General features: G+C 36.5%; 1 pseudogene; it reads right to left on the bottom strand.

The window, feature by feature from the left end:
* Positions 1 to 11,745: 11,745 nt before the first annotated feature.
* Positions 11,746 to 13,447, bottom strand: LOC124986348 (dual specificity testis-specific protein kinase 2-like; annotated as a pseudogene).
* Positions 13,448 to 15,343: the final 1,896 nt, after the last annotated feature.

The following is a 15,343-nucleotide window of genomic DNA, read 5'->3' as shown; positions in this document are numbered from 1 at the left end:
CGTTAAATATTTAGTCAGTTCATGTAGAACCATGTAGCACTTAGAAAGCTAGAATTAAATGTAATTAGCCATGTAATGATATGTTTGAAAGCATTGGTTCTAGAGACAAATTGTCCAGATTTGAACCCTGCATTTTCTTTCTGCTATCTGTATGACCTTGGGAAAGCAATGTAAGCTCTTTTTTTTATCATGGTTACATATTGTAAAATTCATACAATATCATAACTAAGTTTACAAGAGCTGTGAAAGGTTTAAAAGTTTAATGTACTCTCAAGCTGACAAATCATTTTGCCATAGTTTCATGGGAACTACTAGAAAGCAAAAGATTCTTGAATCAGAGACAAAGGACTTATTTATCCAAGGCACATGCCATTTCTTCTGTCCCTCAAAGTCCCACCAGAGAAACATGGAGGAGTCCAGATAGACGCTGCATAATAGGGTCGATTTGTGTTACAGATAAAGATTTTCAAGACCAGAAAGAAACAATCTTGCATAATCAGCTGCAACCAAATCTATATGAAATTTTTCCTGAAGTCGGACTTAATCCTTATTGTAATGAATAGAAAGTAGGCCAGTCCTTTGTTCAGGAAGACATAATATATTTCTTCTGAAACCTGTTCCCTATACAAACATTTTTGAAAAGATAATCTGGAATAAAAATGTTCTTGTTACCTCTGCTTGTGAAAAGAAAAGAAATCCAAGAGATTCATAAGGAATTGTCTCCCATGTCTCCCAACATGTTAATGTAAATTACTAAATTGGTTGTTATTTAAAAACAATTTTACCTGTCATTGTAGTCATATAATTTATTCCATGTATTTAGTGCTATTATGTGGGATTCATAATGTCTGACTTATCTAATTAATGTGAATAAGACAAATAACACTTACAATCAGGCCCCAGACATAGAACATGGAATTGAGTTGGGACTCAATTCAAAGGTCCCCAATAAGTGATCATTTTAATAATTTATTCTTTTCTTGATATACCTCAGTGTGGATTTAGAAATAAATTTTTATTTATTTTCCTCATGCTGACTTACTGTATTTTCATATAGGACCTCATAATTATGAAAAAAATTAATTTCCTCTGTAGACATAAAAGAAATCATTGTGTATGCTTTATAAAATAATCATTATGGTACAGATAATAATAAATCCATGTATTACTAAAGTAGTAAAAGTTCTCATTGCTGATGATTTTCATTTCTTAATTTAAAAGTACTGTGTTTAGATTTTGATAATTCCATGATCCTTTTTTTCCTGGTTACACAGATTAAAATTACAACAAGAAAATACTTGAAGGCTGGAGTTGTAGCTAAGTGGTAGAGCATTCACCTAGCATGTGTGAGGCACTGGGTTCAACCCTCAGCATCACATAAAAATAAATAAAATAAAGGTATTTAAATTTTTTTTAAAAAAGAAAATACTTGATTACACAATTATTTCAATTTTACAAGTGTATGTCAATGGAATTTTTCTAATCTATAACATAATTTTAAATTTTAAAAATTCTATGTAATTGAAAATATTCACAATTTGATGAACTCATGTCCACTTTTGGAAGGGTATGTGATGCAGAAAAAGTAAATGTTGGATTGGAAAACATTTAGGCTCCTGCAGCATACATTTTAAAACATGTCAGCACTTATAATAGTTAATTTTCCCCAATTTATATCCCTTATCCAAGACTATTAGGGAAACAGAATAATTCTAGAAATCAGTTTCATGGCAGCAAATAGAAGTACAAGTCCAAAAGTTGATTAAGCTGAAACAGATGTAGTGAATGCATGACTGTGGGCACAAGGTCTTTAAGGACCCTAACCCTGCTGGGAAGCCATCAGTCTGTGTGCTGGCCCTGGCTCTGGGTGAGAGGCCAAGGAAGTTTAACTGGATCACACTTGTCAAATTAGATGCTGAGGATGGGTATCAAGACATTAGAAATAGGAAAAGCTTGAGAATTAATCTCCTTTTCCCACCAAAATAATAATTCCATTATTCCCCAAAGAATCTACAAAGCATAATCCTAAAGTCAAAATAAGTACAGGGAAACGTTGAGTCTGTTACTAACTGATGATAGAGACTATCGCTTCCAGTAGCTGTCACAAATTTTCACTGGATAAATAGGTAATTTGGTTTCAGTATACCCCTCCCTCACCATCAGCCTGTCTGACATGTGGATCCCAGGGCCAGCATACCACATCATACCATAGATCATGTTAGTTTATTCTTTTATCTTTCTATCCTTTAACTAATTAAACAAATATTTATAAAATATGGATAAAATGTCATCATGGGCTCACAGATGTAGTCTGAAAAAATCTGCCCCCCCTTTTTTTTGGTACTAGGAATTGAACCCAGGGCACTATACCACTGAGCTACATTCCCTCTCTATCTATCTATCATTTATTTATTTATTTTGAGACTGAGGCTCAAAATTAAGTTGCAAATACTAGCCTCAAATTTGTGATCCCCCTGTCTTGGATTCCAGATTCACTGCTCTTACAGGCATGTGCCAATGCAGCCAGCTGAAAAAAATGCTTATTAGTCTTCTGTGTGCAGTGTTCTTGCTTGGCCTTAGCATTTAGCTTTTGCTTTCCTTCTGCTACATGATAGTTCTTTTCTCTAGGTTAAGGTATTTGTACCTACATGACAACAGTGAATAATTTCTTGATGACTTGACTTATCCTAGGAATAATTTTATTTTAACTAGACCCTCCAAGAGATAAATATTTTAATGTACAAAGAGAGACATAGTAGTTTCTTAGTGCAAGATACTTAGGATCTCTCATAAATCAGGTTTTCTGTCTGTTTGCCTAAACCACTTACTTACTTGACTCTTGATTCCTAAGAGGCTAAAATTTCATCTTTTTGCTCCCACATTCTAAAACAATGCCTGGCAGTGTTCCCTGAAACGAACTGAACTAAACTGAAATGCTAAAACACCCACTTCTTACTGATTCAAGCCAAAATATAAACCAGTCAGAAATAGATTAAGAGTTTGCTGCTTTGGATTTCTGTTTCTCATTTGAGTTCTTTGGACATATTCCAGCAAAATCCTCCCTAATTTGTATACAAAATCTTAAAACAAGAACCATGATTTATATATAGATAACAATAGGTTTTTTTAGTTTAGTTTCCTGAATTATTTTAAGCATTTCTAATGATAGATAATTTTGATTCTAGGATGTTAGACATTTTGTACAACATGATTCTCTCAGACAAAATGAATACATACAATAAAAAATTATAATTTAGGGAATTATTTGATCATGATAAATTATGCTTTTCTTTCATCTTTGATTCTTTGTCCATGATGTGCCAGTTGGTAACTCTTAAGTCAAAAGGCTTTTATATTCATATTATAATATTTCTAAATTGCCAACTTAGCTAGCTATCATTACGCAAAAGCAGTTTTGTAAGACACCTAAAAATAAGTTTTAAAAGCTTACCTTTATTTTCTAATTCTCTTTTAAATATCTCTTTAGTATTCCTTCATTTCCTTGTTTCCTGAAATCTCTGAGTGAAATAATGACTTGAAAGCAAGAGTAAAGGAGCTGGGGTTGGAGCTGAGTGTTAAAGTGCTTGCCTAGTGTGTGAGGCACTGCGCTTGGTCCTTAGCACCACATAAAAATAAATAAATAAATAAATAAATAAATAAATAAATAAATAAATAAAAGATATCAAAAAGAAAGAAAAAAAAGCAAGTGTTTAAGAAACTGGAACTTCCAGAAAGAAAAAACTCCAATTCCACATCATCCTCCAAGTTATTCATTGTTTTTCAAAATTCATTTTCAGGAGCACATTGAAAGGATTATTGTAGAATTTAACAAGTGCTAGACAAAAGAGATCTTTGCACTCACTCATGTATTAAAAGTTGCATACCTACTTTGTGTCAGAGATTAAGGCGGATACAGGGGATATAATTGTCAGCAAACAAAACACTGAAAACACAGTATATATAAATATAAAGGTGTCACCTTCACAGAGTGTATAAACACACACATACATAAGTATCAGTGGATAGGTTAATTAAACAATTAATGAATACAAGGTGGCAGTTTTTGGCAACAAGATGAAGAGTGTTTATAACAGCAGCACTTGTCCCAAAGAACAAGAGTGTTACAATTTGCATCTTAGAAACACCATTATCACAGTGCATTCACAAGTATTTACACTAAAATTTATTTATGTAGAAGAACATTAATTCATCCTCTAGGGACCTGGGGACGTGACCAAAACTATTCTCCAAAAGCAAGATCTGAATTTCTCAGCCTACTTTCAGTCTAGGTGACCTCACATTTCAGTTTTGCCAGTTGGTGCCTGTTGTCCTGGCTTAATTTTTAACATTGCTCCAGCTGACATTCAGAAGTGTCGTGGTAAAACCATAAATTATAATGTCATTAATTCTTTAAACTCATATTTTATCTAAATAGTCATAGGACTAGTATATCATATGCCAAAATAATCCTGTTATTTTATATTAAAGGAAACAATGAGGAAGATTTTGTTCAAGGGAAAATTATTAGTCTTAGAGTACACACAATTCAAGTATAAGCAATTTCAATAGATTATTTAAGAACATAATTCAGAACTACTTTAAATATCCATAAATAATTTAACTTCATCTTTGGTGGCTCTAAGACAAAGAAGACAGAGACAAAACAATGAATCACAACTACAAGTGCTAGAGACAGAAACACAGGACGGTGAAGGACTAGTCATAAAGGACAGGGTAATGTCTGTTACTGGTTTTTAAGGATGGCATTGTGTATCGTTAACTTTTCATTTACTTCACAAATATTAATTTACTTTCTTATTTTTTCATTAAGCAAATTTGGTTTTGAGTGCCTGCCACATACATTAGGCACAGTTCTGTTCAGTGTGTTGGGGATGTGGTGGGGAATAACAGAAAAAAGGGAAAAAATCTGTCTGCACAGTTAAAATAAGATGATAGTGTACTATGTATGTGAAGATAGAATCGGTATTCTTTAGCACAACAAATTTGTCATTTTGATAACATGCCCAGGCAAAGTGACATAAAAGTTATCAGAGAATGAGATTTAAAGTTATATAAAGAATTTTACATCATCCATATATGTGATTGTTATCACTGGTTTGTCATCACATAAAAGAAGCACCAATGATTTAGCTGTCATACATCTTTTCAAAACTTTTTTTTTCCAGAAAACATGACAGAAAGAGCAGTAATAGTAGGGATTAGAAACCCATTATTAAATTTGTAACCTATCAATGAGATGTACTTTATGAAATGATCACCTTCACTTTCTCTACAGTTTGATCTAGTTTGAAGGAAAAACAAAGCTACGTTAGCATAGGAGTAAATACCACATGTGAGCTTTTACACAAAAGCATAACCTTGTACAATTTAGCTTATAATAAAGCTCTTGTGTTGCTTTTTCAATTGTGGGCAGGATGTGTTTTATTAAATGACCATGCAAGGGGTAAGATCATTTGAGAGCAAGCCTTCAAGATGTTTTTCACAGCTAACCATTTAAAAACTGCTGAAGGAGGAAGGAAATTGGGTAACAGTTTGTGTTCTTAAAAGCCATCAGCTCTGAATAGATATTATCCTCAAGAAAAGGAAATGGCTCTGCGCAACTCAAACCAAAGGCAATTCTCTTTACCTTCTGCTGTTGGCCTTCCTTAAAGGGAAAGCAGAGAAATTTTTTTCAGTACACTACACTCCTTGGTTTGTTCAGATTCACAATCCAAACCAGATTCACGTTTAATTCTGTTAAAAAAAAAAAAAAAAAAAAAGTCACAGAGTTAATTTTCTAAGAATAAATCTGCATTTTCTCTGTAATTAAATATAGGCTACAGACATCAGTTTTTGTGGAAGTATATCCCAATAGCAGTTCAGGAACCCATGAGTCATTATAAAATCCACACATATGCAGAGAAAGGCCTACTATTTGCCAAACTACCTGATCCACCTCGTGGAGAGTACAGAAGAAATAGGAGGCATGACACCGGCCTTTGGCTAAGTTACAATTCATCTGAGATGGTACTAATTTACTGAGTGTTTTCTCTCTCCCTGGAACTGACCTCAGAATTTGTGAAGAACAGCCTCACTTATTCCTTAATAATACCTTTAAATGAGTATTATTATACCTATTTTGCAAATGATGAAAGCAAATTCCAAGATATTATATATATCTTACTTTGGAAGATATATCTAACATGAGTTAGATCTAGAATTTAGAGCTCTGTCATGTTTCAAAAGGAGTGATTTTTAACCCTCTGCTAAACTACTTTATCCAGACAATTTGGAGAGGATCCCAGCATGAGTTACTGTGTTCATGTTAGTCTTTACCAGTAATGTTCCTTTGCTGAATAGAAATATTTTTAAAGGTATGCATTTTTTTTTTTTTTTTTTTTTGCAGTGTTGGGGATCAAACCCAGGACTATGTGCTTGCAAGGTAAGCACTCTACCAACTGAGCTATCTCCCCAGCCCAAAGGTATGCATTTTATTAAATACCATTTGAGGCTATGTTCTTCCCTCTGATTAGAAACATAGGTTTATTGAATCTCACATAATAAAAATCATAATGTCTCAAATTAGCACTTACCACATATTTGCACACTGAATTTGTATTACATGCTCTGGCATTCAACTCTTATTTAAAGGATATGTCTAATGCTTGCTATAAATCAAAGCTTGAACCAAGACTGTTTAAACATCCATTTCTCCCCTCATGAATCATTGCCACCAGTTAAGTTCCACCTATTCATTACTTACCTAGTCTCAAAATTTCATCCACACAAAAACGTAATTGTTAAAGAATTTATTATCAATACACACCAAATTTCACATTGTCAAATTTATACAACTAAATTTCTTTTTAGTGACTTTTTATTTGATAAGCAATATATTTTAGATTTATTAATAATGGTATTTCAATAATATTTAATGTTATTCTCAACCCTTTTCTAAATTAATTACTAGAAAGGAACATTTAAAATTGTACGAATAGAGATTCATAGAGAAATTTCTGCAGAAATTTAGGTAAATCATAGTAGAAAATTTCATTGCAACTTTTTCCAATATCATAGCATTATGTGTCCTGACTGCAATTAGCATTTATTCATCAAAGATAGAACTTAGTACTTGAAACTGTATAATCCATTGAGTAAATCTATTGCTTTATAATAAAGTACCATATATTTACTAAACCTTTTCAAATTCAGTATGTCAAAATTAAGAAGCCTATACTAGTTCCAGATATTTGGAGTTTACATTCTTTATCCTTCTCCAGATAAGTAATTTAAATATTTCTCAGTTTGTTCCAAAGGAGAGACACAAGTATCAATGCTAGTTATTTAGAATTACTGTCATGTTCAACTAATTAGAAAAAATTTTTAAAAGTTTTAAAACATATCAAATGGAGCTGGATGTGGTGACACATGCCTGTAATCCCATTTGCTCTGGAGACTGAGGCAGGAAGATTGAGAGTTCAAAGTCGGCCTCAGCAATTTATTGAGGCTGAAGGAATGCAGCAAGAACCGTCTCTAAATAAATATAAAAAATGGCTGGGGATGTGGCTCAGTGGTTGAGTGCCCTGGGTTCAATCCCTTGTACAATTAAAAAAAAAAAAAAAAAAAGAAAAGAAAAGAAAAGAAAAATCAAAAGGGTTAACTGAGAGAGAAGTATAACTTCCTTTCACAAAATACTTGGTTGAGTCAACTGATTATTAATTACAATGTAGGCTGGGAGTAATTTCCAAGTTTCTTAATATGATCATTTGGAAAAACTTAATTCATTGATGTCAGAAATTTTGCACTAATATCCTGATCAAACAACATGTATTTGATGTATCCAGAAATGCTGGGAGATTTGTTATGAAGATATAACCACACTTCTTTTTTGAAAAAAAAAAAAAAAAACAGATTATGAAATGCAAGATAGCATTCATTTGGTAATGGGGCACTTTCTCTTCATTTACTTAAATAGGCTTTGGGAAAATTTTACTTAAAATTCATATATGTGGCAAGTATAGTAATTTCTAGTCAGTATACTCCGTTGTTCAATAAAAGCACTATATAAATCTGCTCAACAACATAAAAACACTGCCTCAGAGAGATCTCACGAATTAAATAGCCTGTTTCCTGGAGAGAGAAAAGTGTAGAACAAAATTAATAGTACAGTTACTGTATCTCAATGGGGAACTACCCGCAAGCCTGGCTCACTGCAGAAGTGAAGTTAACAGAGCTGATTTTACTGAGGATGAAAGTGAAAATGCCTGTGAACTCAAGAGAGAGGAGTAGGAGAGTTGATTTGGTAGCATGTTGTTAATTAGCCAACTTAACAGAAATGAAAGTCATGTAAAAAGCTAATTAAGTGAAATTGATGTGCATGATCTTTGTCTTCATTTTAAACACAGCCAAAGCAATCTCTGAGCCACAGAATTCGGCTCCGTGATGCATCTTCCATGGGTTGAGTGCTGATAAGGGGAGCTGATTTCAGCTGTTCTTAAAGGTATGCTTTTCATGCTCCAGTAGTTTGCTTAACCCAGCCGTCCATGTTGATTCTGTCTTGAGAGACCTGCTTTTTGTAAGATTCTCAGGCACATTAAATGTGTGAAAAATTTGATACTGGCCTCATTTCATTATCTTTCTAATTACAACTCCTTATGTCCTTACTCAACTGATTGCTGACTCAAAGTGCTGTGAGCAACCGTTCTGCCCAGAGCAGAGAAACCCAGAGTAAGGTATGGGTCTATTGTGCCACATTTAAAAACTGTGAATTCTTGATATCTCTGTTGAACTAAGACTACATTTTATCCACTTCACTTTATACATATGAAATGTACATTCTAATGTCTATAATTCATAGAAAATTTGAAAATATTCCAAATTTTGAGGAGCTCATGTTAACTTTCAGTAAATTTAATTGTAACTAAATCATGAAAATGAACAGAAGAATCACAAAGGGTAGCCTAAAGTCTGTAAGGCCTTGTATATCTCATCTTGCACGAATAAGAGGGTAAAACCCAATAGAAGTTCTAAGGGATTTGGAAAAAAAAAAAAAAAAAAAAGACTAGGTGAATAAATTTAAAAAGTGATAATGGAAATCACTGAGTGCTTTCTATATGTTGGTGACTATACTAGGCATATAAAAACTAGTATTCTATTAAATCTTGACCAAAGTCTTTTATGAATATGACTCCCATTTTATAGAATATTAATCTGCAATTCAGAGAATTTAAGTAATTATTCATTATCACAGAGTTAGTAAGGAGAATTAAAAGTCTTTAAACTACCTAAAAACATAGATTGCTAAATAGAAGGATTCATTTACAAGGGCCTTTTCTCTAAAAGATTCTCATTTGGAGAATTTCTTGATCCCACCTCCTAAGCAAAACTCAGACTATCGACATTGAGTTGTAGTACAAAGTAACTGATATTCCTGATACTGCTGCTTCCCTTTTAAGAAATATATCCTAATGTTTTATATAACTAAAAAGAATCAGTATAAAAAATTTTAACTATGAAATATTATTATTAATATCTGATATTTCTATCCTGAAGACAGGCAATTTGATGAAATGTTAATAAACAAGTCCTCTTCTGTATCTTTTTTATTTTTTAAGGGTTTGAAAATTTATTCCCTATTTCATTAGTTGTAACTGTTTATATACCATCAGTATAAAACTGAGTAATTCACAGACGAGCTTACTCTAGTAAGATTAGAATTTAAACAATTTCTCAATTGAGTCTAAGCTGTGTTTAGCCATTGTATATAACTAGACATGTCTGGAAGATTGATTGGGAGAGACAGGTCATAAGTATTTTTTTTTTTTATAAAGTGCAAAGAACACTTTAGGGAAAGAATTTACCCTAAGGGGACAACACATAATTCTGCACAATGAGAAAGCTTTCCTAGAGCTATGAGAGGGATGAGTAATTTAAAGTACAGTGTGATTTCTGTCACCGAAATTTATCCTCAGACTCATCTGTTACAGGGCTAAGATTTGAGTCCCTGAAATAGCTTGGGTGAAGTATAAAATCTGGTATTCACAAAATTCTCAATAGCATATGGTGGATACAGGATATCATATAAAATAAAAGAGTGTAATACATTCAATTACATGGTTTCAGTGTACTGTCTGCTCCAAATTATATTCAGATCTATAAAGTTGTTTTGACATACTGAGGGAGGCGAACCTTAGGGGCAACAGTGGGTTTTAGTGCCCAGGTATAAGCAGAGGTCCCTCGCTCAGCGAACGAGACACCAAGAGTAATAATGTATGGTACCATTATTTGGTAGCAGCAGGATCCATGACAGTGGGTTACAAATTAAAGAGGTACCGGTCACTTTGGAATTTCATAGGATCCTTTAGCATGGAATGCAGACCCTTCCAGAGGACACTCTCAACTGTGACACTGAAGAGCCAGCTTCTTGAACATACAGAGTGGGTTTCATTACGTAGACTTGGAGAGGAAATGGGCAGATGCTAACATGAAGTGCCTTTGGTATGTGTAGAACAAACATTACACAGTCTTAATAAAATGTTTTCCCTCTTTTTCTATTCATATGCCCTATTCATAGTTATCTAATTAATTATGTATCTTTAATCTTGTTGTCTAGGATATCCTGCATGAGTCCAGTGAAACCTATGGTACAAAATTTAATGGTCACTTATCCTCAGGGTCATGCAAATCCTGACCCTATTATACTGGACCCACTACTACTACTACTACTACTACTACTACTACTATTACTACTATTCTTCTTCTTCTTCTTCTTCTTCTTCTTCTTCTTCTTCTTCTTCTTCTTCACTTGCAACACAATCTTTATTTTTAAGTCTGAAAGTGTCTTGGGAAAATTTTACAAAAAACATCAACAGAAATGAGTTATGAAAATATTTGACCAACTTCATTCTTTGGTTATTTCTTATTGCAGTTCTGTAAGGACAGATTATTCCCAAAGCTCAGCTATTGCAGGAAGGGAAAGAAATTAGCCCAAGTATAAAACATTTAACCAACTGGGTGTTTATCACCTATTGATGACATATAGCAGGCCCTAGGGCCTACAAAACCAGCCCCACTCCCAGCCACAAGGATTAAAGTCTTAATGAGGCAGAACATTAAGACTCCTTGGTAAATATGATTAATCAACTGGAAACTTGGTAAATAATAGATTAATCAACTGGAAAAGTTCTTTGAATGGGTTCGCTAAGAGCCATGACCACCATGCATGCTGCCTTGCTCTCCCCTTGCATATAAATGTAGTGATGTGGTCTGACCATGCAGTAAGTGCAAACAGCAATTATTCAAGTGTCTTAGACATACTAGCAAGAAACACCCCAGTCTTCAGCCCTTTATCACCTCCTGGTCAGCTCCAAGTTCCATCCAGTAGCTTATATGCCCCCCAAAAGTGCAGCAGAAGCTTGGGATGGGAGAGGAACCAGGGTAATAGCACCTGCCAGCTCAACCTAGATGTAGGAGCTCTCTGGTTCTTCCTGGGGAAGCATACTTGGGTCAGGTGGGATCTAGAGCTCCTTGCTGGATTTCAGAAGCTTAGTGTCAGCAGTTGGCCCTGACTAGGAAGCCTCTCAGTGCTGCTTTCCTCTCAGTCAGTCATTAGGTATTGGGAACCCAAAAACTGATCCTGGCTTGACCTAGCCCTCCTGCTCTGTAGGCTCCAAGGTTGTGCACCAAGGGCTCCCTCTGGCTTCAGCTGAAGGTCCATCCCCAAGGTGAGGCAGGGGCGAACACCCCTCACTCATTCTGTTCTCCCTGAATTTGCAGGTCGATGCTCGAGGCAAAGTAGGGGACTGCAGTCAAGTTTCTTGGCCTCACTTCTTCTACCTTCCTTTCCTCAGAGGCATTTCTGCAACATGGGCTTGTCTCCTGGGGCTTGGGCCCAAAACCATTTTCTTTTTGGGAATTAAAGCAGTCCATGGCCTCATGGGCTGGAGCAGCTACCCCGAATGGTAGGATCTCTCTTACCTTGTACTTGAGACTACTGAGTGGTGGCGGGTGCCCATCAGATAGAGATTCTTCGTGGCACATGAATGGACAGGCCTCTTGATGCAAGAACTCTGGTGAATCAGGCAAAGAAGGTCATGGGTGAGCAGGTGGGGCCACGGGTTCCTGCCAGTCAGCCAGGGGTGTAGTTCTAGGGCCTGGGCCATCCAGGTCAAATACCAGGGAGAGGACAGACTTGCTGGGTAGGTCAAAGAGCTTGATCTTGCCAGCTTTGAGGTCCTGACAAAACTGAAAGGGCTGACTTTTGGGGTGTGGGTAGCACCATCTCTTGGTGGTCCTTAGTATGGGTCCAAGACACTCAGTGTATGTAGGAGTTTACAGGAAAAGATGTCTGACTGTCTTCGAGATAGCCAGATAGTACATCTAGGACATGGTGACTTGTGGGGAATCTTGTCATCCAGCGAGCTCAGCTGCTTCTCTGCAGGTACTTTCTCTAAGAGTCCCTTTGCTGTGGGCTGCAACCTCTTCTTATCCCTTTCCATCTCTTTTTCCTGTAAGTGGTTCATAATTTCCTCCAGGGTCTTCTCATTCTACACAAAGGATGGATGCAGTTTGGGGTCCATATTACAGCAGTTGAAGGTGAGTTGCAGAAAGTCTGAGGGACAGTCTCCTACAATGTGCTGGAAAGCATCATAGTTCAGCCTGAAATTCTCTGTGCGGGGAATATAGTCTGGATCAGCCTGGATGTGGGTGATGATTTTTTAGAGAATGATACCAGAAGAAAACACGTCTGCCTTATAATTAAGGGCTCATCGGGGAGAACCTCAGGTGCCATCCAGAAGGGTGAACCCACCACAACCAGCTTTCACTGCCCATACTGGCATCAGGGATCTTCTCAACTAAGCCAAAGCCAGTCACCACCGCAGAATAACCATTCTCATCTCTTTATCACTCAGTTCTTCATGTGAGGTCCCCATGGAAAATGCCTTTGAAGTGAAGGTAGCTGAGGCCCACTGCTGTCACAGGCCAGTTTCACCTTCACAGTCCAGGGCAAATGTGATCACTGTCTACCAACTGTTTCAGGTTCCCAGAGTTGATATACTCTGTAAGTGCATGAAGTTTTCCTTGATGTACACATACCCCCAAGTACCTAAGAATGTTGGGGTGGGAAAGTCTATTCATGAGCTGTACTTTTCCAGCATATTTGCCTAGTTACTGCTTAATGTGTTCATCTTAAGAGTCATCATCTGACCAGAAGCCTGGTGGCACAGCTTGAACACTTCACAGAAAAAAACTAGACCCTATTTTTTTCCCAGGTGAAGTCATCCAAACGTGTGAATCTGGAAAAAACACTTATAAGAGCTCTGTATGAGGATGGTCAAACTCATCCCACCTAAGTCAAGTCATCTTCTCCATCATCACCTTCAAAGTCTTCAAGATGTTCCACATGTGGGGGAAATCCTGCAACTGAATTCCATTTGCTCCAATTCATAGTCTCAATAATCCCTTTCTTCTGCTAAGAAAGAATGCCATACATAGTGTTTGTTGAATTTTACTTCTCTTCCAATTTGACTCTGAGGCGGACGGAGCAGCCAGAGGGCATCTGCGCAGGCGGGAGCAGGAGGCGGCCAAGGCAGAGCACAGGAATCCTCGCAGCTCCTTCAAGGCAGCGGCTTCTTACCCTGCCCAGGCAGTGGGGGACCTGGGCACAGTTGCAGGCCCTTCCGCGACGCTATGGGCAAGGAGGACCAGAAGGCTACTGCCATGGCCCCGCATTCGGAGTGTCTACCCCCACCTATTTGGCAGGGCCAGGACAATCCAAATAAGGAGACCCAGAGGGCAGCTGAAAGGTCCACTGAGTTCTCCAGTAGCAAGCGACTCTGGTCTCACCCCACTTCTAATCTTGGAAGTTATCATTGTCATTTCCCTGACCTATTTGAAATGTGTTTGAAATTTCATCATTATGATGTTTTCTATAGCTTTTTGAAAGACACTCACTCGAGAAAGATTCTTCCCACTTTTGTCTTGCTATTAGTTTCAAAATTTCAATGTTCATTGCTGCTCAATTCACCATAGCCAGATTGTGGAACCAACCTAGATGTCCTTCAATTGATGAATGGATAAAGAAACTGTGGCATATATATACAATGGAATATTACTCCGCCATAAAGAATAATAAAATTATGGCATTTGCAGGCAAATGGATGAAATTGGAGAATATCATGCTAAGTGAAATAAGCCAATCTCAAAAAACCAAAGGACGAATGATCTAGCTGATAAGCAGATGATGATATATAATGGGGGGTGGGAGGGATTAGCGTTAGGGTTAGGGATAGGTTTAGGATTAGGGTTAAGGAGGGTGGCAAGAATGGAGGAAGGAAGGACTGTATAGAGGGAAAAGAGGGGTGGGAGGGGTGGGGGGAAAGGAAAAAATAACAGAATGAATCAAACAGCATTGCCCTATGTAAATGTATGATTACACAAATGGTATGCCTTTACCCCATGTACAAACAGAAACAACATGTATCCCGTTTGTTTACAATAAAAAAAATTATATTGAATTAAAACAATTATTTTTGCATGAATTAAAATACTCAGGATTTTTTTTTTCTTAGGGTACCAGAGATTGAATTCAGGGGTATTCGACCAGTGAACCACATTCCCAGCCCTATTTTGTATTTTATTTAGAGACAGGGTCTCACTGAGTTGCTTGGTGCCTCGCTTTTGCTGAGATTGGCTTTGAACTCATGATCCTCCTGCCTCAGCCTTCTGCGACACTGGGATTACAGGCGTGTTGCCACCAAGCTTAGCCAAACATTCAAGATTTTAAAAATCCATTATTCAGTCTGTGAAGTAAGTTAAATACGTTGAGCAAACCTCATTTTCTGTAAAGACCAATTCAAATACTTTTTTTTTTTTTTGGTACTGGGGTTAGAACCCAGGGGTTTAACCACCGAGCAACATCCCTAGTCCTTTTTATTTTTTATTTTGAGATAGGACAGGGTCTTTCTAAGTTGCTTAGGTCTTTTGCACTAATCTGCTGAGGCTGGCCTTGAACTTGTGATCCTCCTGCCTCAGCCTCCCAAGCTGCTGGGACTACAGGAGTGTAACGCTATACCTGGTTTAAAATAACACTTTTGAACTGTCAATCGAAAAGCAAAGTCTTTGTCTTCCACATTGCTATAGCATCATATTTACTTTCTTTCTATACCTTGGTATATTTTACCTCATTTTACATCTAGATATGTGCATCTTATTACATTTTTTCTCATACTGCAAAGAATAATGGTTGAGAAGTCAGCAAAGCTGAAATGAACTTCAAGTCTATCACTTTAGTAGTTCTATAACTCAATTTTTAATGTAAAATAAAGACCAAAATGAACATCTT

This window comes from Sciurus carolinensis, chromosome 6, assembly GCF_902686445.1.
Source record: "Sciurus carolinensis chromosome 6, mSciCar1.2, whole genome shotgun sequence".
Taxonomy (NCBI): Eukaryota; Metazoa; Chordata; class Mammalia; order Rodentia; family Sciuridae; genus Sciurus; species Sciurus carolinensis.
Note: the sequence above shows the minus strand (reverse complement) of the source record. Positions and strands in the feature narration are given on the sequence as shown.